General features: G+C 46.4%; 1 protein-coding gene across 4 annotated transcripts in view; it reads left to right on the plus strand.

The window, feature by feature from the left end:
* Positions 1 to 22092, plus strand: part of LOC140410879 (NADP-dependent malic enzyme-like) — a 955016-nt gene that overhangs the window by 253025 nt on the left and 679899 nt on the right. The window lies entirely within an intron of this gene.

The raw sequence follows: 22092 nt of genomic DNA on the forward strand, positions 1-22092 counted from the left end.
ACTTCCCACCCTTGTAGTGATGTCCCTTTAAGAGCAATGTAGGCCACATGACCGTTATTCTGTTGCGTTGCCCTTAATGGGGCAGTCACCATATCCTTCATGTATCTATGTAATTGGTTTTGTTCAAATTAAAATTTTTGCTTATGATTGGAATATATCACTTTCAAACTAAACATGGAATTGAATAGTATTATGATCATTATTTCCCAGTGGATCTTGTACTATGACATACCAATAAACCCTGCTTCATTACACAATATTTGATCTAAAATGGCTTTATCCCTAGTCTGTTCAAAACATGTTCCTCCAAGAAATCAGAAAAACATTCTACAGGCTCATATTCTAGACCAATCTTGCAAAGTTGATTGTCCCTGTTACACAAAGTTTAAAGTCCCCCACAATTATTGTATTTCCTTTGTTACAGGGTCTAGTAATTTGTTGTTTAATTCCCTAATCAATGGTATAACTAGTTAGGAGGCCTATAAACTACTCCCACCGGTGTTTTCTGACTCTTGCTATTCCAGATTTCCACCCGTGCTGATTCTGCGGAATGATTTTCAGAGGACAGATATTTTATTACTAATGTTCTTATCATAGAATTTACAGTGCAGAAGGAGGCCATTTGGCCCATCGAGTCTGCACCGGCTCTTGGAAAGAGCACCCTACCCAAGGTCAACACCGCCACCCTATCCCCAGTAACCCCACCCAATACTAATGGCAATTTTGGACACTAAGGGCAATTTATCATGGCCAATCCACCTAACCTGCACATCTTTGGACCGTGGGAGGAAACCGGAGCACCCGGAGGAAACCCACGCACACACTGGGAGGATGTGCAGACTCTGCACAGACAGTGACCCAAGCCGGAATCGAACCTTATGTTACCCTTTACTATCAGAACTACCCTTTCTCCTTTGACATTCAGTCTGTCTTTCTGAAATATTGTGAATCCTGGAATATTAATTTCTCAACCTTGATCACCTTGTAACCATGTTTCTGTAATGGTGATTAGATCGAAATAATTTACCTCATTATGCCACTAATTCATCTATCTTATTGCAGATGCTTTGTGTATTCAAATAAATAATCTTTAATTTCATGTTTTAAACTTCTACCCCGGAATATACATATTCGCTGATGTAAGCTTTTTGTTAAACCCTGTCCCTTTTTGTCCTACACTTCCTGTCCATATCCACGAGACTACCTCAACCTTTCTCTGTGGTTTCTTTTCTTAAAAGTTTTCCAATTAAGGGGTAATTTAGTGTGGCTAATTCACCTATCCTGCACATCTTTGTGTTGTGGGGGTGAGACCCACATAGACATGGGGAGAATGTGCAAACTCCACATAGACTGGGGCCGGAATCGAACCCAGGTCCTCGGTGCTGTAAGGTAGCAGTGCTAACCACTGTTAGCACTCTTTGAGTTTCTAAGTCTCCCTTCACCCCAAACCTTTCCTTCTCCATCCCTCGCGTTGTAGTTTAAAGTCCTGTCCACAATCCTAGTTATATGATTGGCCAGGACACTGGTCACAGCCTGGTTCAAGTGAAGACCATCATTCTTTTCTGAATACCAATGACCCATGAATCAAAGTCCCTACTACCCATGGCACTTTTTGAGCCGTGAGTTTAATTCTCTAATCTGCTTAACCCTGTGCCAATTACGACCATACAAATTAGGAGCAGGAGTAAGCCACTCAAACCTGCTATGCCATTCAGTAAGATCACGGCCGATGTGATTGTAATCTCGGCTCCACATTCCAGCCCTTCCCCCGTTAACCCGTTAGTGAAAAATCTACTCTCTGTCTCAAAAACCCTCAAAGACCTTGCTTCCACTGTCTTCTGGAGGAAGCGTGTTGCAAAGATTCAGGACCCTCGGAGAGAAAAAGTTTCTCCTGATCTCAATTGCCGCGTAGCTAAGGTTATAATCCAGAGATGATTACCTTTAATGTTGTGCATTTTAATTTGTACTCCTCAAATTGTCTTGGGTTGAATCAGGAATGATGTTTTGCCATGTCATTGCTTCCCACATGGACTACAACAACTGGATCCTTCCCTTCCCACTCGAGGTTTCTCTCCAGGTGCTTGCCGATGTCTTTAATCCTGAAACTGGGAAGGTAATACATTCTGAGATTCCTGTCACCATTGCAGAGAACTATATCTCCCTGATTATATTGTCTCCTATCACTATCACATTCCTCTTCACTCTACTGTCACATTCCATTGAATGGCATCCTTCATCATGGTGCCATGGTCAGTCTATTCATCCACCTTGCTGTCCACCTCATCCACACATGTAGTAAGCATCTCATTCATAACTGTTGAACAAAGTCTGGTGCTGAGACTCCTCCATCACTACATTCTGGATACCCTACCTGCCTGACCTGCAGTCATGTCCTTCTGTCCCAGGTTTGACCCATCTGGAATGTGTTGCCTTCCTTACTTTGGGATGAACTACAAGCTGTTTCTTATATTGACCAAATGACCACACAACGAATATGTTAGCTCAAAAACACCGTTTATTAACTACACAAGACTTGTATCTCTATGCAATAACACACACGGCTCTGTACCTAACGACTAAGATGATCTTTACTTAACTTCGAGTGACCGGCACTGTGCGAGATGAGGCCTTTATCTGGGTCTACGTGGTCGGTTTGAAGTTGTTACAGGCCAGTCCCAAAAGAGATTGATCTCTATTGCGCAGGGCTTTTTAATCCTTCATCTCTTTTGCGCCCTTTTGGGCGGTCCTTACTCCGGGTCCAATGGATCGATAGGGTTTTCGATCACCCTCCTCGATCTCAGCCAATTAAGGGGCGGATACCTCGATAGCATGCGGGTCCCAGCTATCATTGTCCCAGGCATGTCGGCCTTTCCAAATAAGGGGGGGGCGGGGTGTGGTGCTGGTTCGTTTGCTACTGTTGTAACTCCTTGATTCAAACTCTATTGTCCTGGGGGAAATGGTGATCGATTCTTAATGGATACAAGTTTCAGCCAAGTCTAGTATCTTTGCGCAATACACAGAGGCTACGTACCTGTCTGTGTCCCAAATTGACCACAATTCCCATGGTTCTTTGCAGGTGGCCATTTTACATGGCTACAGATGTGACTGCCTTCCAGAATAAAGTGTCTAGGTAACTTTCTCCTGCCTAGATGCATTGCAATGTCATAGACATAGAAACATGGAAAATAGGAGCAGGAGTAGGCCATTCCGTCCATCGAGCCTGCTCTGCCATTCATTATGATCATGGCTGCTCATCCAGCTCAGTCGCCTGTTCCCGCATTTCCCACCATATCCTTGATTCCTTTAGACCCAAGAGCTATATTTAACTCCTTGAAACCATAACGTTTTGACCTCAACTGTTTTCTGTGGTAGCGAATTCCACAGGCTCACCACTGGTGAAGAAATTTCTCCTCATCTCCATCCTATATGGTTCACCCTGTATCCTCAGACTATGACCCCTGGTTCTGGACTCCCCTGCCATTGGGAACATCCTTCCTGTATCTACCCTGTCCTTTTAGAATTTTATAGGTTTCTATGAGATTCCACCCTCATTCTTCAAAACTTCAGTGAATATAATCCTAACCATCTCAATCTCCTCTCGCATGTCAATAGTGTCCTGAGCTTGGCCTCCAGCTGACTCTCAACTGAAGCTCCTCAGACTGCAATAGATACTGCAGATGTGTTGACTGGATCACACTTGTGTCCAGGAGCTCCCACATCATGCTGTCGCAACACCTATTCTGCCCTGCCATCTATGTGTTGTAATTAATTAATTTTCTTTAATTAAGAATTTGTAAGCCTACTGTTTCCAGTAATCTTTATTGCTGCTCATAAACCTTGCACTTTGCTGTTCGTAAACCTTGCACTTTGATTACTCTATCCTCTTGTGCTGTTTTCAGACTTCTCTCCCTCTTAATAGTCTGAGTCCTCACTGTTAATGGCCGCGCTCCTCCTCCTTTTACTCTCTTGCTGTTGAATGCCCCACTGCTCTTCTAATGCAAGTGATAAAGCAGATACTGTCAACATCTACTTTATTGCTCTATGTTTGGAATCTTTCCTTCTATTCAACACTCCATTCAGTGTAGTATTTGATACTTGAGATACTAAGGAAGGAAGTCTTTTCACAGCCAGGCATTGCTAGTGTAAGGCAACATATTGCCCTATTCTGATATGCAAATAAAATTTGTTTGGAATTTCAGTTTCTAAACCGCACCTGAAGTGCTGAGAACCAACTTTTACATGTTAGCCATTTACACAGTTTGTGGCAAATGGAATTCAATCTGTTCCAAGGTGATGCACTTCGGCAGGTCAAATAAGCCAAGGGAATACATGATGAACAGCAGGACCATGGGAAGCACCGAGGATTCGGAGGGGCCTTGGTGTGCATGTACACCAGCGTCCCTTACTTAAGGTAGCACAGCAGGTGGATACAGTGGTTAAGAATGCTTATGGTTTACTTACCTTCAGGTACCTGAGGCATAGAGTTTAAGAGCAGGGAGGTTATGCTGGAATTGTATAAAACGTTGATTAGGCCACAGCTAGAGTAATGTGTGCAGGTATGGTATCCACATTATTGGAGGGATGTGATAGCACTGGAAAGAGTGCAGAGGAGATTTACTCGTATTTTGCCTGGACTGGAGAATTTTAACTATGAAGAGAGATTGGATTGACTGGAGTTGTTTTCCTTGGAGCAGAGGAGACTGAGGAGGCGACATGATTGAGTTGTATAAAATTATGAGGAGCATTGTTCGAGTAGACAGGAAGAAACATTTCCCCTTGGTGGAGGGAGCAATGACCAGGGGGCATAGATTTAAGGTAAGGGGCAGGAGGAGGTTTAAAGGGGATGTGAGGAAACACTTTTTCACCCAAGGGGCCTGGAACTCTGCCTGAAAGGGTGATGGAGGCAGAGACAATCATAACATTTACATGTGCACTTGCACTGCCAAGGCATACAAGGCTGTGGGTGAAGTGCTTGAAAGTGGGATTAGTTAGCTTGTTTTTGACAGGCGCAGATGCGAAGGGCTGAAGGGCCTTTTCTGTGCTCTAGACCTCTATGACCCTTTATGAAATTGATTGCACCAAATCCATGATGGAGCAGATTATACATAGCGTGTGGAAGGAATGAGTTAACGGGTTGTTGAATTTTTAAAGTCTACAATTCCTTACGATGACTGATTTCAAAGTAAATATTTTCCACTTACTGAGAGCAAATATTAACTACTTTGGAAACTTTTCTGGTATCTGACACACAATCTGTTGTTGGATAACGATTCACTTAAAAAGAAACTGAATTAAAAGTGCAAAATGTTTGCATTTTTAAAATCTTGCATATCACACACGCAAGTGAAACCATGACTAATCTATCTTCTGAGACGACTACTTAGCTTAAATGGCTGAAGTGTTTCCTTCTATACTATGCTTTTAGGTGAACCAAGTTGTGCACTTTTTGGCTTGACTCTATATGCTGTCACTCTTTCCATTATGTGCCTATTCAGAATGCAGAAAACAAATATTTAAGCAATTTTTTTCTTGAGCAAAAATTGCACATCTACTTTTGTATGGAAGTCCAAAATGCAGTGTCGGTTACAGAACTTCTTGTAAATCAGCTTAATTGGTCAGTTATAATATTGATGTCTTTTCAGTTGTGGGATATATGCCCATTGAACAGAGATATATAGATCCTCCTTTTTAAGTTAATTCAGTAACAACTTTGTTTCATTATGTGGTAAGGTCTAGATTGCGGAATGGTGGAGGATGTTGTGGGTTGGGCATTGTCTATTCTTCCAAAATATGCTGCTCGAATCTGGTTTCTTAATTCCCATTACTTTTTACTTTCAGTAAGTATTTACACATTTGGATCTCTGCACCAGGTTGGCACTTCTACTCCTTTGAAATCTCTTGTTCTCAGTCATGTGATCTTGCATCATTATTACATCTGCATCATGCATCCTTCTAATCTTAACCCTTTACTCAACAGTGCCTCTTTTCAGATCTACTGATGCAAATATGCAATCCATCATATTTACTTTTTCAACTTCACACTATAATAAAGGAAAGCTAGCTTACGGACTTCTGAAAGCACACTTGCCAATCATTTATTTTGCTGCAGGTGAAAATGGCAGTGGTTCTTCATAATTTGGTACCTTGTAGTAGTTCTAATTCATAATCCAAGGTTAAGGTTTACAAAAAGTTGCATTTGTAGAAGATGCACGAGGAGCCATTTATGCACTGTATTCCATTGCAAAGCAAAATCCAATAACTGCTTTTTCTGTTTTTGTGAGGCAGTTATTTGTGATGAGTTGAGTTTAGAAACTGGGCCGCCCTCTTGCAAAGAGCTGGGAAGCACCAAGCAGCTGCAAATAGTGAGCATCAGGTGGGCAATAAACTGTTCCCTGCTGATTTGTGGAAAAACAGCAGTATTGTCCTGCTTGGAGATTTTTTTTGTGAAGCATTTATTGGTGTCTTTAAAATTCCAAAGCAGAAATTATTTTTGTTGTGTAGAACATGGTTCATCCTTGTATGTCCATGCTTATCGGATGATTCTTTTCTCTCAACTACAGAATCATAGAATCATATAACTTACAGTGCAGAACGAGGCTATTCATCCCATCGAGTCTGCACTGGCCCTTGGAAAGAGCACCCTACTTAACCCCAAGTGTTTGATTCTGGTGTTTGTTTTTAACTTGCCCCATTTCTTAAGACTCCATTTTTTAAAAACTCTTTCTGAAGAAAAAATTCAGCACAAGTCATAATGCAGAAAATGGCAAACTGGGGATAGTGTAGAATTTCCAAAGGGCATAAACGAGCTGAATTGGGTGGTCAAGTGGCAGCTGAAGTTAAATGCCGAGAAATATGAAGTTATTTATTTTGATAGGATGAACATGGACAGGCGCAATCGGCCCGAATGGGAACAGTGCGGTAGCAAGCGCGTTTAGCCGGGTTTTTCCCGGCGCTCGAGCCGAGAAACGCCACGTTATTGAACGCCCATTCAGATAGATATGGAGTCTCAGTGGAGAATGCCTCGAGGCCACACTTGGTTCTGTTTTCTGCACTGAGGAGCTTCGCTCGCTGGAACTCCTCTGTGCAGAAGGAGATCGGAATGCCATTTTTAAATGGTGCCCCAATCGCCCGCCCCCCCCTCACCCCCCCTCCTCAACTCGCCTATAAGGGTGTCCGCAGGCCCTCCGCATAGGGCACCCCAGGCCTGATCCTGGTTGTGGGGAGAAATGCCACCCTGGCAGTGCCGCTGCTGGAATCCAGGTGACACTGCCAGGGTGTCAGCTAGTGTACCACCCTACACAGTGGGGCTTCCGATCCCCGAGGAGACCCCCCACGAGTGCCATTTTGTCTATTCCCCATTTGTGGTCCCAGCATCTATCGGCCCTGCTGCATTTTGAGCGCGATCAAACCAGTTAGATCGTGTCCAGATCGACAACAATATCTCCCTCAATGTCAGCAAAACTAAAGAGTTGGTCATTGACTTCAGGAAGCAAAGTACTGTACACACCCCTGTCAGCATCAACGAGGCCGAGGTTGAGATGGTTGACAGCTTCAAATTCCTCTGGGTGTACATCACCAAAAATCTGTCCTGGTCCACCCACGTTGACACAAGAAGGCACAACAGCACCTCTACGTCCTCAGGAAACTATGAAAATTCAGCATTTCCACACTGACTCTTACCACCTTTTACAGATGTACTACAGAAAGCATCCTATCTGGCTGCATCACAACCTGGTATGGCAACTGCTCGGCCCAAGACCGCAAGAAACTTCAGACAGTCGTGAATACAGCCCAGTCCATCAAACCGGCCTCCCAACCGTTGACTCTATCTACACCTCCCGCTGCCTGGGGAGATACAAAAGTCTGAGAACACGCACAAACAGATTCGAAAACAGCTTCTTCCTCACTGTTACCAGACTCCTTAACGACCCTCTTATGGACGGACCTGATTAATACTACATTCCTGTATGCCTTGCCCAATGCCGGTGTTTATGAATTTACATTGTGTAGACCATGAGACCATAAGACATGGGAGCAGAATTAGGCCATTTGGCCCATCGAGTCTGCTCCACCATCCAATCATGGCTGATATTTTCTCATCCCCATTCTCCTGCCTTCTCCCCATAACCCCTGATTCCCTTATTAATCAAGAACCTATCTATCTCTGTCTTAAAGACACTCAGTGAATTGGCCTCCACAGCCTTCTGCGGCAAAGAGTTCCACAGATTCACCACCCTCTGGTTGAAGAAATTCCTCCTCATCTCTGTTTAATGGATCGTCTCTTTATTTTATTTTCATGTACTAAATGATCTGTTTGAGCTGCTCGCAGAAAAATACTTTTTACTGTACCTCGGTATACATGACAATAAACCAATCCCTCTATCCAATATAAAATAAAGGGTACAACTCTAAAGAGTGTGTAGAGATTGGAAGGATTTACAGGTTGGTTCCAAGGCTGAGGAACTTCACTTGTGAAGATAGACTGGAGAATTTGCATGTTTTCCTTGGAGGAGGGAAGGCGAAAGGAGATTTGCAGATGTAGTGAAAATCATGAGGATTTGGAGGGGGGTTCTTGTGAAGCAGTGGGTAGAGCACCTGCTTCTGAGTTGGGTCTGGGATTGCGTCCTGCCCAGGACTTGATGGCTGTGAGATGTGAGTTTATGATGTGGCCAGTCATGTTGATCATCAACTGTAAATCCTTCTGGTGTGTCCATGGCAGTTCAATTCCAGTACAGGCTGAGTTTATTCAGGAAGGCCCATCTTCTCGACCTTGCCCCTGGTCTAAGGGTGGTGATCCTCACTTTCAATGAATTTGTGCACAATGCTTTGGTTACTGATTATTTTGAGTGATTTACTTTTCTCTGCATAAAACATTTGTGAATTACTTGGATGGGAAGTACATTTTGTTACTTGGGCTGAAGCAATCATTGTTGCATAGAACCAGATTATGACATTGAGCCCTTAATCATATCTACAATCCAAACTGGACTCGTTTTAGATTATTTTTCAGATGAGGGTAAGAATCCTGTTGACACATGTCAGACAAATGTAGATGGCTTTTCCTGTGTGAAAAATAATACACGTGTATAGTGAGAAGCTTGCTACTATTTGCTTTGAATATGTGGAGGACCACTTATGGCAGGGTCTTAATAATTTGTGCTTCTATTATTATTAGTATCATTATTATTATTCATTTGTTAAGCTTATGATGGTCAAAGAAGTTGTGTTATTTTTCTTTCGTAAATTTATCTGCTGTGACTTATTGTTCAGCAGTATTTTGATCTCGGTAGAAGACCAGTAATTTTTAATATAATTCGAAAACCTACAAAGAACTAGCCACAAGGTTCACAGTTTAAATCAGGATAATTTTGCTACACAAAATCAAAGAACATGAATATTAACAATTCTGCTCTATATCTCATAGGTTTATGTTAAAGATATTAAAAATGCAAGCGTATAGATGCTTCAACATTAAACCAAATTTCCTAACTCTACACCCATTTGACACCCCCAATAAGCTCAAGTCAGATTCTTATTAGAAATTGAAAAATTAACCTCTTGGTCTGAGTGCTGTTTCAAAGATTCCAATAAGTTATTTACTTTTGTCGTTCTCTTTTCTCTCTCTCCTCTCCTTTCTTTTCCCTCTTTCCTCCCTCGCTTACTGTCCCTCCTCAGTTCCTGTCTCTCTGTTCTCTCGCTTGTGCTCCTTAGTTTGGCTAAACCAGTTTAGCTTGCTGTTAAGAATCCTGTAATGAACAAGAGGTTTAAACTCTTGAGCCAGCATAAAGAATTTCGCATGAGATCTGTTTGAAGGAGATATTTCCTGCACTGCAGCCAGATGGTTCTAAATTTAAATTCAAACTGCTTGAACACCGAACTGCGCCCAGGGTCTACTCTTCTTTTATAACCAGTTTCTATTTGACTTTTTTTATCCCATGCAGCTATGTCATAGGAATAATTACTGGAAGCTACCTATTTACAAGAAATCCTTCAGAGAAACCTAGTTCTTGGAGGAACCTTCATCCCAACATAAAACATAGGTTTTTCCATAAAACATAGAAACATAGAAAATAGGAGGAGGCCAGTCAGCCCCTTGAGTCTTCTCTGCCATTCATTATGATCATGGCTGTTCATCTATTCAATAGCCGGGTACCCGCTCCCGCTCTCCCTTTCTTCTCTTCTCTCTCTCTTCCCCCTCCTCTGGGTGCTCTGGTTTCCTCCCACGGTCCAAGGATGCGCAGGTTAGGTGGATTGGCCATGTTAAATTGCCTCTTAGTGTCCAAAAGGTTGGGTTGGGTAGCAGGGATAGGGTGGGGGCCTGAGCCTAGGTAGTGTGCTCTTTCAGAGGGCCAGTGCAGACTCGATAGGCCAAATGTCCGCCTCCTGGACTGTCGTGATTCTATGATATGCTGTTTTGCTTCCACTTTTCCCATCTCTACGAAGTTGCTAACATTTGCTGGAGTGTGGTCCTGTGACTGCTGGTAGCTTGGTTAATCTGTTGTGCTTCCCATGGGGCTTGAACACTGAACAGAGAAAGAGGTTAGATGGTGATTGATTGTGATATTTGTCAGCAAATAATTTAGCAAAGATCTGGAAAAACCAGTATAATGTGAGAAAATGTGTGGTTGTCCATTTTGGCAGGAGTAATAAAAAAGCTTATCTAAATAGTCGGAGATTGCAGAGCTCTGAGATGCAGAGGATCTGGGTGTCTTTGTGCATGAATCACACAAAATTCATAAGATGTAGAAGCAGAATTAGGCCATTTGGACTATTGAGATTTGCTCCGCCATTCGATCATGGCTGATCTGGGCGGCACGGTCGCACAAGTGATTAGCACTGTGGCTTCACTGTGCCAGGGTCCCAGGTTCGATTCACTGCTGGGTCACTGTCTGTGCGGAGTCTGCACATTCTCCCCGTGTCTACGTGGGTTTCCTCCGGGTGCTCCGGTTTCCTCCCACAGTCCAAAGAGTGCAGGTTAGGTGGATTGGCCATGATAAATTGCCCTTAGTGACCAAAAAAAGATTAGGAGGGGTTATTGGGTACAGGGATAGGGTGGAAGTGAGGGCTTATGTGGGTCGGTGCAGACTCGATTGGCCGAATGGCCTTCTTCTGCACTGTATGTTCTATGTTCAATCTCACCCTGTCCTTAACATCACCGCCTGCCCGTTCAGGGAATTTTGGGATATTATAACCAATGGATCCACTATCTCCGCTGCCACTTCCTTTAACACCTTAGGATGTGGGCTATCAGGCCTGGGGGACTTGTCTGCCTTCAATCCCAATAGTTTGTTGAGTACCGTTTCTGTATTCGTGTTGATTGTCCCATGTTCCTCCCTTTCTTTTACCTCTGATTTGCTTGTTCCTATAGGAATGGTACTAATGTCCACCACTCTGAAAACTGAGGCAAAGTATTGATTTAGCATCAGTGCCAGTTCTGTGCAATAAGTAATTAGCAAATCTGAGAGAATGTTATCAGTTATTGCAACGGGAATTGAATGCAAGGGTAGGGAAGTTATGCTTCAGTTTCACAAGGTATTGGTGAGACCACGTCTGGAGTACTGTGTACAATATTGCTCTCCTTATTTAAGGAAAGCTGTAAACGCATTGGAAACTGTTCAGAGAAGGTTTACTAGATCAGTGAGCTGGATTCTCCGTCCCTCCGCGCCACATTTCAGGTTCACCCCGCCGGCGGGATGCTCCGTTATGCCGGCTATTCAATGGGGTTTCCCAAAGTGGGGCAGCCCCACACTGTCGGGAAACTCCCAGGCTGCAAGCAAAACAGAGCATCCCACCGGTGGAGAATCCAGCCCAACATCTGGAATGGGTAGGTTGTTTTATGAGGAAATGCTGGACAGGCTAGACTTTTATGCGCTGGGGTTTAGATGAGCAGGACGTGACTTTGGATACAGAACTGGCTAGGTCATTGAAGGCAGAGAGTAGCAATGGAAGGATGCTTTTCTAATTGGAGGGCTGTGACCAGTGGTGTTCCGCAGGGATCAGTGCTGGGACCTTTGCTGTTTGTAGTATATATAAATGATTTGGAGGAAAATGTAACTGGTCTGATTAGAAAGTTTGCAGATGACACAAAGGTTAGTGGAATTGCGGATAGCGATGAGGACTGTCAGAGGATACAGCAGGATTTAGATTGTTTGGAGACTTGGGCGGAGAGATGGCAGATGGAGTTTAATCCAGACAAATGTGAGCTCATGCATTTTGGAAGGTCTAATGCAGGTAGGGAATATACAGTGAAGAACCCTCAAGAGTATTGAAAGTCAGAGAGATCTAGGTTTACAGGTCCACAGATCACTGAAAGGGGCAACACGGGTGGAGAAGGTAGTCAAGAAGGCTTACGGCATGCTTGCCTTCATTGGCATGGAGTACAAGAATTGGTAAGTCATGTTGCAGCTGTATAGAACCTTAGTTAGGCCACACTTGGAGTATAGTGTTCAATTCTGGTCGCCACACTACCAGAAGGTTGTGGAGGCTTTAGAGAGGGTGCAGAAGAGATTTACCAGGATGTTGCCTGGTATGGAGGGCATTAGCTATGAGGAGCGGTTGAATAAAGTTGGTTTGTTCTCACTGGAACGACGGAGGTTGAGGGGCGACCTGATAGAGGTCTACAAAACTATGAGCGGCATGGACAGAGTGGATAGTCAGAGGCTTTTCCCCAGGGTAGAGGGGTCAATCACTAGGGGGCATAGGTTTAAGGTGAGAGGGGCAAGGTTTAGAGTAGATGTACGAGGCAAGTTTTTTACACTGAGGGTAGTGGGTGCCTGGAACTCACTACCGGAGGAGGTGGTGGAAGCAGGGACGATAGTGACATTTAAGGGGCATCTTGACAAATACATAAATAGGATGGGAATAGAGGGATACGGACTCAGGAAGTGTAGAAGATTGTAGTTTAGTCGGGCAGCATGGTCGGCACGGGCTTGGAGGGCCGAAGGGCCTGTTCCTGTGCTGTACATTTCTTTTTTTTCTTTTCTTTTTGAAACATGAGGGGACCTGATTTGTGGAAAGGATGTTGCCTCTTGGGGAGAATCTAGGACTGGACTACTATTTAAAAATAAAAGATTTCCCAATTAAGAAAGATGAGGAAAAACATTTTGAGTTGTGGAACTTTGGAATTCTCTTCCTCAAAAGGTGGTTGAATATTCTTCGGGCAGGTGTAGATAGATTTTTGTTAAGCAAAGGGTTTCAGGGGGAGGCGGTTATGTGAATTTGAGATTAAAATATGATCAGCCATGACTTCCAATGGTGGAACAGGCTCAAGGGACCCTCTCAAGGCGAACTTTATTTTTTCGAGGCTGAGGAATCCAGCCATGTCACTGACCCAAGTCTCCACACTCGGGGGCTTCGAGTCCCTCCACATTAAATGGATCTGTCTCCAGGCTACCAGGGAGGCAAAGGACAATACGTTGGCCTCTTTCGCTTCCTGAACTCCCGGATTGTCTGACACAGCAAAGATCGCTATCTCTGGACTTGGCACCACCCGCGTGTCCAAGATCTTGGACATTGCCTTAGCAAATCCCTGCCAGAATCCCTTAAGAGCCGGGCATGCCCAGAACATATGGACATGATCTGCAGGACTTTCCGCACACCTCGCACATTTATCCTCAACCCCAAAGAGCTTGCTCATCCTGGTTGCCGTCATGTGTGCCCGGTGGACCACCTTAAACTGGATTAAGCTAAGCCTGGCACATGATGAAGAGGAATTGACCCTGTTTAGGTCCGCCCACAGGCCCGCATGCAGCTCCCCACCTAGCCCCTCCTCCCACTTGCCCTTAATTCCCCCACTGGGGCTTCCTTCGCCTCCTGAAGTTGCTGGTAGATGTCCGACACCTTCCCCTCCCCGACCCAGGTGACGGAGACCACCCTATCTTTTATCCTGCGTGGGGGTAGCAACGGAAATGTCACCACCTGTTTTTGAGGAAGGCGCGTACCTGAAGGTATCTGAAAGCATTTCCAGGGGGCAAACTGAATTTCTCCTCAAGCGCTTTCAGGCTGGGAAAGGTCCCTCTATGAAAAGGTCCCCCATCCTTTTAATGCCTGCCCTATGCCAGCTTTGAAACCCTCTGTCTATCTTGCCCGGGGCAAATCTGTGATTGTTGCGTATCGGGGTCCAAACTGAGGCTCTCTCCACCCCCCTCTGTCTTCTCCACTGACCCCAGATCTTTAATGCCGCCACCACCACTGGGCTTGAGGAGTAGCGGGCCGGCGAGAACGGCAGAGGTGCCGTAACAAGTGCCCCTAGGCTAGTGCCTTTGCATGAGGCCGCTTCTAACCGTTCCCACGTCGACCCCTCCCCCAATACCCATTTCCTAATCATGGCTATGTTGGCTGCCCAATAATCACTTGCCACGGGGGCCTGGTAGAGTAGCCGGACCCAACCTATGAACCCCTCACCGAAACCAAACCTTCTTAGCGTTTCCCACAGGTACTCCCATTCCACCCAGTTAAGAGGCTTTCTCTGCGTCCATCGCTGCCACTACTTCTGCCTCCCCTCCCTCTGAGGGCATCATAATGATGTTTAGGAGCCTCCGTACATTTGAGTTCAATTGCCTGCCCTTAACAAAGCCTGTCTGATCCTCCCCTATCACCCCAAGGACACACTCCTCAATTCTAGCAGCCAAGATCTTGGCCAGTAGTTTGGCGTCTACGTTCAAGAGCGATATCCATCTATAAGACCCACACTGTAGTGGATCTTTCTCTCATTTGAGGATGAGTGAAATCGAAGCCTGTGACATTGTTGGGGGTAGGGTCCCTCTCTCTTTGGCCTCATTAAAGGTCCTTAGCAGGAGTGGGCTCAGCAGCTCTGAAAATTTCTTTAGAATTCTACCGGATAGCCGTCCGGCCCCGGGGCCTTGCACGACTGCATGCTCCCTGGACCCTTAACAATCTCCTCCAGCTCTATCGGGGCCCCCAGTCCTTCCACCAGATCCTCTTCCACTTTTGGAAACCTCAATTAGTCCATGAATGCTTCATCCCTTTACCTTCCGCCGGGAGCTCTGACTCATACAATTTACTATAAAATGCCCTAAAGACTTTGTTCACTCCCTCTGGGTCCGTGACCGTGTTGCCATCCTTATCCCGAACTTCCCCAATTTCCCTGGCCGCCTCCCTCTTACAAATTTGGTGCGCCAGCATTCTACTCGCTTTCCCCCCGTATTCGTAGACAGCCCCTTTAACCTTCCTCAGCTGTGCTACCGCCTTCCCTGTGGTCAGCAGATCAAATTCCGCCTGCAGTCTCCAACGCTCTTTCAGTAGCCCCGTCTCGGGGGTCTCTGCGTAACTCCCATCTACTCTGAGTATCTCCTCCACTAGCCTCTCTCTCTCCGCTCTTTCTTCTCTCTATGGGATCTGATAGAGGTCAACTCCCCTGTAATAACTGCCTTCAGCCTCCCACACCGTTTTCGCCGTTACCTCCCCCGTATCATTAGTTTCCAAGTAATTTTTAATGTTCCTTCTTATCCGCCCACAAACCTCTTCATCTGCTAGCAGCCCACATCTAGCCTCCATAGTGGGCGCTGACCTCCCTCTTCCCCGAGACGCAAGTCCACCCAGTGCGGAGGATGGTCGGAGACTGCAATGGCCGAGTATTCTGTCCCCTCCACCCTAGGGATCAACGCCCTGCTCATCTATAGAAATCTCTACGGGAATAAACTTTGTGGACATGGGAGAAGAAAGGGAACTCCTTCGCCCTCAGCCGGGCGAATCTCCATGGGTCTACGCACCCACCTGTTCCATGAATCCCCTCAGTTCTTTAGCTGCCGCTGGACACTTTCCCGACCTGGGGTTTGACCGGTCCAATACAGGGTCAATGACTGTTTTAAAGTCACCACCCATGATCAGATTGTGTGAGTCTAAGTCCGGAATTTTACCCAGCATGTGTCTCATGAATTCTACGTCATCCCAGTTCGGGGCATAAACGTTCACTAGCACCACCCGGGTCCCCTGCAGCTTCCAACTAAGCATTATGTATCTGCCCCCTTTGTCAGCCACAATACTCCCTGCCACAAAAGCTACCCGTTTGCTGACCAGAATTGCTACCCCTCTGGTCTTTGAACCCAGCCCCGAATGAAACACCTGGCCCACCCACTCTTTTCTCAATCTTGTTTGGTTCGCAAGTTTTAGGTGAGTCTCCTGTAGCATGGCTACGCCTGCCTTTAGCACCTTTAAGTGCGAGAACACGCGAGCCCTCTTGACCGGCCCATTCAGGCCCCGCACATTCCACGTGATCAGCCTGGATGGGGGGTTAACCCCCCCCCCCCCCCCGCTGACTAGCCATCTCCCGTTTTTGGGCAGCAACGAGCCTGCACCCCCGCTTACTTGAGCCCTCCCATTGGAGGCTCCCCCCCCCCGACTCTCCCTCTGTTTCCCCCACGTTGGCTCCTTTTCTGTCAGCAAAGCAGCATCTCTCCCCCCCCCCCCCCAGCAGCCCCGCGATCCCAAGCCCCCAAGTCAAGCACCTGCTTAACACTAACTCTCCCCCATAACGCTTCCGTGAGTCAGTTGACCCATGCTGATCCTGGCCGCTCCCGTTTCTGTCCCTGATTATCAAGGTGCCTCTTTTTTCGGGCTCCTCCCTCCCTATGTAAAGCACAACTTAACTGCTTTAACAGACCCCAAAGAACATCCCCCCCCCCCAACCAACGAAACAAACACCAAACCCCGGGTGGAAACCCGGCCCCACAAAAGAAACGGCTCCAGCTGCCAGAGGAGCGGCCCTACGTGTAGGGCCCCTCTCCTCCCTCTGTGGCCGAACTCCACAAAAGCCGAAAACATGGCCAGAGAAACAGGGAACAAACAAAAATAAGTGGGAACAACATCAGTCGCTCCCACTGGCTATCCAACAATTAACATCCCCACCAGAGCATATTGTCCCAGTGTGGCTGTCCTTTAGGTCGAGTCCAGCTTTTCTTGCTTGCTAAAAGTCCACGCCTCGTCCGGTGTATCAAAGTTAATGATGGCGGTCTTGATACGTGACCCAAAGCCTCGCCGGGTGCAACAGTCCGAACTTCACCCCTTTATTGTGGAGGGCTGCCTTAGCACGGTTGAATCCAGCGCGCCTCTTGGCCAGTTCTGCTCCCAGGTCCTGGTAAATGCGGATTAAGCTGTTCTCCCACCTGCTGCTCCGCTCCTTTCTAGCCCATCGCAGAACACCTTCCTTATCTGAGAAGCGGTAGAACCGTACCACTATAGCCCTCGGCGGATCATTAGTTTTGGGCTTCCTTGCAAGGACTCTGTGCCCCCATCCAGTTCCAAAGGCTGAGGAAATGCACCTGTCTTCCATCAGGGTCCCCAGCAACCTGGCCACAAATGCACTTGTGTCCGACCCCTCTGCACCCTTAGGTAGGCCCAGAATGCGCAGGTTTTGCCTCCTAACCTGTTTTCAAGGTCTTCCAGCCTCTCCTGTCACCTCTTATGCAAGGCATCATGTGCCTCCCCCTGACGGCCAGACCCAGTATCTCATCCTCATTATCCGAGACCTTTTTCTCAATCTCCTTGATCACCTTCTCCTGCATTTTCTGGGTCTCGACCATTTTCTCCATTGAGGCCTTCATTGGAGCCAGCATCTCAGTTTTCAGGTCAGCAAAGCAACTTCTGAGGAACTCCTACTGTTCCCGTGACCACTGGGCCCACGCTGCCTGATCCGAGTCGTCCGCAATCTTCTGTTCCCGTTCCCGTTCCAGCTGCCTCTCTTTGCTCGTTTATTTCGCAGTCCTGCTCCTGGTCGCCTCCATAAACTGGAGCAGGGAGCCTCCTAGCGCCGTTTGCCTGCCGAGTTTCATCGGAAAGGAGCCGCTAAAGCTCCTTAAAAGAGCCGTAAGTCTGTTTGCAGCGGGAGCTGCCGATTACTCGACCTACCCGCGCATGGCTGCCACCCGGCTCCTCCATCATTAAGGATGGGGATATTTTTGGAGCCACCTCCTCGAGTGACTTGTTTAATTTTCCACCACCATTCATGATGGTAAGTGGCAAAGGCAGCACGATGGCGCAGTGATTAGCATTGGTGCCTCACAGCGCCGAGGTCCCAGTTTCGATCCCGGCTCTGGGTCACTGTCCGTGTGGAGTTTGCACATTCTCCCTGTGTTTATGTGGGTTTCGCCCCCACAACCCAAAGATGTGCAGAGTATGTGGATTGGCCACAATAAATTGCCCCTTAATTGGAAAAAATGAATTGGGTACTCTAAATTTTTTTTAAAAAATGACGGTAAGTGGCAGGATTGCAGAACTGATATGCGAGTTGTGGAATCGCTTACTCGGTCTATCAACTGCTGCTTTATGATCTTTGAGCATGCTAGTGGTACTGTATTATAGCTTCACCGGGTTAGGATCTCATTTTTAGGTATGCCCAGGGCTGCTTCTGGATTCCCTCCTGTACCTTTCATTGAACCAGGTTGATCCCCTAGCCTGGTGACAATGTTATGAGTGGGAGATTATGGTTGAAAGCAATTCTGCTGTTCCTGATGGCCCAAGGTGTCTCATGGTTGCCAGTCTTGAGTCGCTGTTCAAAATGTCTTCCATTTAGCATGGTGGCACACAACATGGAGTGTATCCACAATGACTATGTATTGGTTGGTGTTCTACTGTCCGAAGGCTAGCATAGTGTTCTATTTTGTAACTTTTGAATTCCTCCCTCTCTGGCTCTACTGTCCATTCAGCATCTATGGATCAAAATGATAACAGCAAAAATAAGGAAAGGGGAAAAAATAATCAACAGGAAGGGCCCTTAGTCATTTATTCCCAATGGTACATGAACTTTGTGGTCTCCACCCAAGAGATGGCCTTTTCTCTTTTGTCCCATAGCTCTAGAGGGTAATACCAGATGGCTTGCACCCTAAGCCAATGGAAGGGGTAAATTTGGACAATTTCAAACAAAGGATTCCGGAATAATGGGAAGTGGAGATAAAAATTGGAAAATTGCAACCTTGATAGTTGACAACCTCACAGCCCCAGGGACCCCGATTCAATTCCGGTCTTGTGTGACTGCCTGTGTGGAGTTTGCACATTCTCCCGTGTCTGCATGGGTTTCCTCTGGGTGCTGCAGTTTCCTCCCACAGTCCAAAGATGTGCAGGTTAGGCGAATAGGCCATACTAAATTGCCCTTGGTGTCAAATGGTGTGTAGATTAGGTAGGATTACAGGGCTAGGGTGGAGGATTGGGCCTAGGTAGGGTGCTCTTTCAGAGGGTCGGTGCAGACTTATTAGGCCCAATGGATGCCACCTGCACTGTAGGGATTCTGTGGATTTTACCATGGCTTCTGTGGTATGCTTTTTCCAAGACAATTCAACATCTATTCCGAAATCGAAGAAGAGAAAAACATTTGCCTGCATTGGCAATGCTCAAAGAATTTGAGAGATTTCCATGTTGTCTTAATCATTTTGTTAAGTACATGTAAAATCTTGCTTTATAAATTCTATTTGATTCATAAATACTAGTCAGTTGTACCTTGTTATCGAGCACAACAGAGGATCCTAGTGTTAGAAATTAAGAAATTGGAATTTAGAGATTTTAATTAGGGGGGTTTTGTACCTCCTAACCCTAAAAACTTACCATGATAGTGATGTGGTGCAAATGTCTTTGATTTCCTTGAGCGGTACATTACTGAATAGATTAGCAATATCGAACGAGAGTATGCACAGCATTGCTATCAATATGCAAGTCCTGTGTGGTCTTTGCAAAGGTGAAGGAATACTTCATCATGTATATGGAATTGGTTGTAGCAACTTGCTTAACCATTAGGCCAGTTCATGTGCAGAACTGATCATAAGATGGGGCATAAAGGGACATCATTCTGTGTGTCTTGGGCAGCCCACACATGGAGATGGGTGCAGTGAATTATAAGGACAACTCCTTTCATAGACACCGTAAGGAAGAATTTTATTCTTACACAGGTGTTTTTGTAACTTTAAAGCAAGGCTATGGGCGTGATCTACCGGCCACGTTGCGCTCTCGTGGGAGGCAACGTGCGGGTTTCCCTGAAGCCTTCATGCCTTGCGGGGTCTACCCAAAAGGGGCGTCACCAAACGGCGATCGCCGGAGTCAGTTTTAAACTGAGCTTGCCTGCATATACTGGAAATACTGACCTCCCGGGATCTACTGGCTTCCCAGTAGATCCCAAATGTGCAGTAGACAGAAGGGCACCAGGGGGGAGTCTCCCGGGCTATCGGAGATTCCTGGGTGGTCAAGTGCAGGGTGGTTTCTTTACCCTACCCCTGAAACGCGGGATTGTTGGCACTGCCCAACTGGCACCCTGGAACTGCCAAGGTGCCTGGATGGCACTGCCAAGTTGGCAGGAGCACTGTCAGGGTGGCAGTGCATGGGTGTCAGGGTGGCACTGCCAAGGTTCAGAGCCGAGGGAGGGGTGCCATGCCCATGAAAGTGTCCAAAGATGTGCTGGTTAGGTGGATTGGCCATGCTAAATTGCCCCTTCGGTGGGTTTACTGGGAATAGGGTGGAGGTGTGGGCTTAAGTAGGATGCTGTTTCCAAGGGCCAGTGCAGACTCGATGGGCCAAATGGCGGCCCCCTGCACTGTACATTCAATGATTCCTATGTGAGGAGGATGGGGGGAGTAGTTTGAATGGTGGGGGGTGCATGGCAGGTAAATAGGGGCCTCTGGAAAGTTGTGATAGGGTGATGGGTGGGGGATCCTGTAAGGGGGCGTGGAGGGGCCAGAAGAAGGGGGACACTTAGTGACCCCATTGCAGGGTGTCCTCACTTGGTGGGAGGGAGGAGGGGCGGTAGTGCCCATGTGTGTGGGGGGTGGCATTGCCAATGGATGGGGAGTCTGGGGGCTCCACAATGTCACTTAGAGATCTGGTCAACCTTCCAAATGGCGGCCTGATCTCTGCGTTCAGCTCAGTGTGGGCTAAGCCGGTGAGAAACTCCCCAGGGCCCAAACAAGTGACTGTGTCATTGAATAGCAGTGGGAAATACGCCGGTAGAGCCAGCGGGAAATTCCCTGAAAAACCCGCAACAAATTTTAGAAATTTTTCCATTGAATTCCGCGTTATATTTAAATCTGCAGCTGCATGTATGAATTTCCTTCAACCCCTTAATTGGCTCCATTGTGCGCTTAAATTCACTTTGGTAATGTTGCACTTAAATTAGCTCCCTTTCCTTAATGTGCTGGTTGAGAAATCTACCTATGCGTTCTCCACCACTCTTCTGTAAGCCCACCGTTACTTGTCAATATATGCATTGGGATTCCTATATGAAATGAAAATGAAGTGAAAATCGCTTATTGGCACAAGTCGGCTTCAAATGAAGTTACTGTGAAAAGCCCTAGTCGTCACATTCCAGTGGCCTGTTCGGGGAGGCTGGTACGGGAATTGAACCGTGCTGCTGGCCTGCCTTGGTCTGCTTTCAAAGCCAGCGATTTAGCTCTGTGCTAAACCAACCATATTTCTATGCACTAGAAGATTGACCTTATCGGCAACCTTGTAAATAGAGCTCATGCCATTTGCTCATTGTGCAATCTTGATACCGAGATGGGGTGCATCAAAGATACCCTACAAGATGATAGTTACCCCAATTGAGTGCTGCAAATTCATGGACCTAGGGCTGCCACTTTCAGTCGTCGAGGACCCAATTACCCTGGAAGGGTAAGGTGTCTCAAAAACTTGAACAGCAGGCAAAACTAGTGGTTGTGTGCTGCTACAATGCAGTAGCAAAGTGTGGTCTTCACAAACAGCATGCTGCTGTGAAACCAAAAACACATTCTGCCTACCTCTCAATACATCAATTTCAGCGCCAGTTTGATGGCAGCTATGTAGGTTGTATATCCCAAATGGGGGCTTGTATCAAACAGCATGTCCTTTTTGCCTGTTGCAAACAGCCGATGTTGATTTTGCCTGCAAAACTCCGAACATAGTGTGCAGTGTTAGATGTAGTTCGACAGCACTTACTAAACAATTCTGATTGTGTTAAGAATTACACTGACAGGGCAGCACGGTGGTGCAGTGGGTTAGCCCTGCAGCCTCATGGCGCCAAGATCCCAAGTTTGATCCCGGCTCTGGGTCACTGTCCGTGTAGAGTTTGCACATTCTCCCTGTGTTTGCGTGGGTTTCATCCCCGCAACCCAAAAGATG

Source organism: Scyliorhinus torazame, chromosome 4 (genome assembly GCF_047496885.1).
Source record: "Scyliorhinus torazame isolate Kashiwa2021f chromosome 4, sScyTor2.1, whole genome shotgun sequence".
In the NCBI taxonomy this organism is placed as follows: Eukaryota; Metazoa; Chordata; class Chondrichthyes; order Carcharhiniformes; family Scyliorhinidae; genus Scyliorhinus; species Scyliorhinus torazame.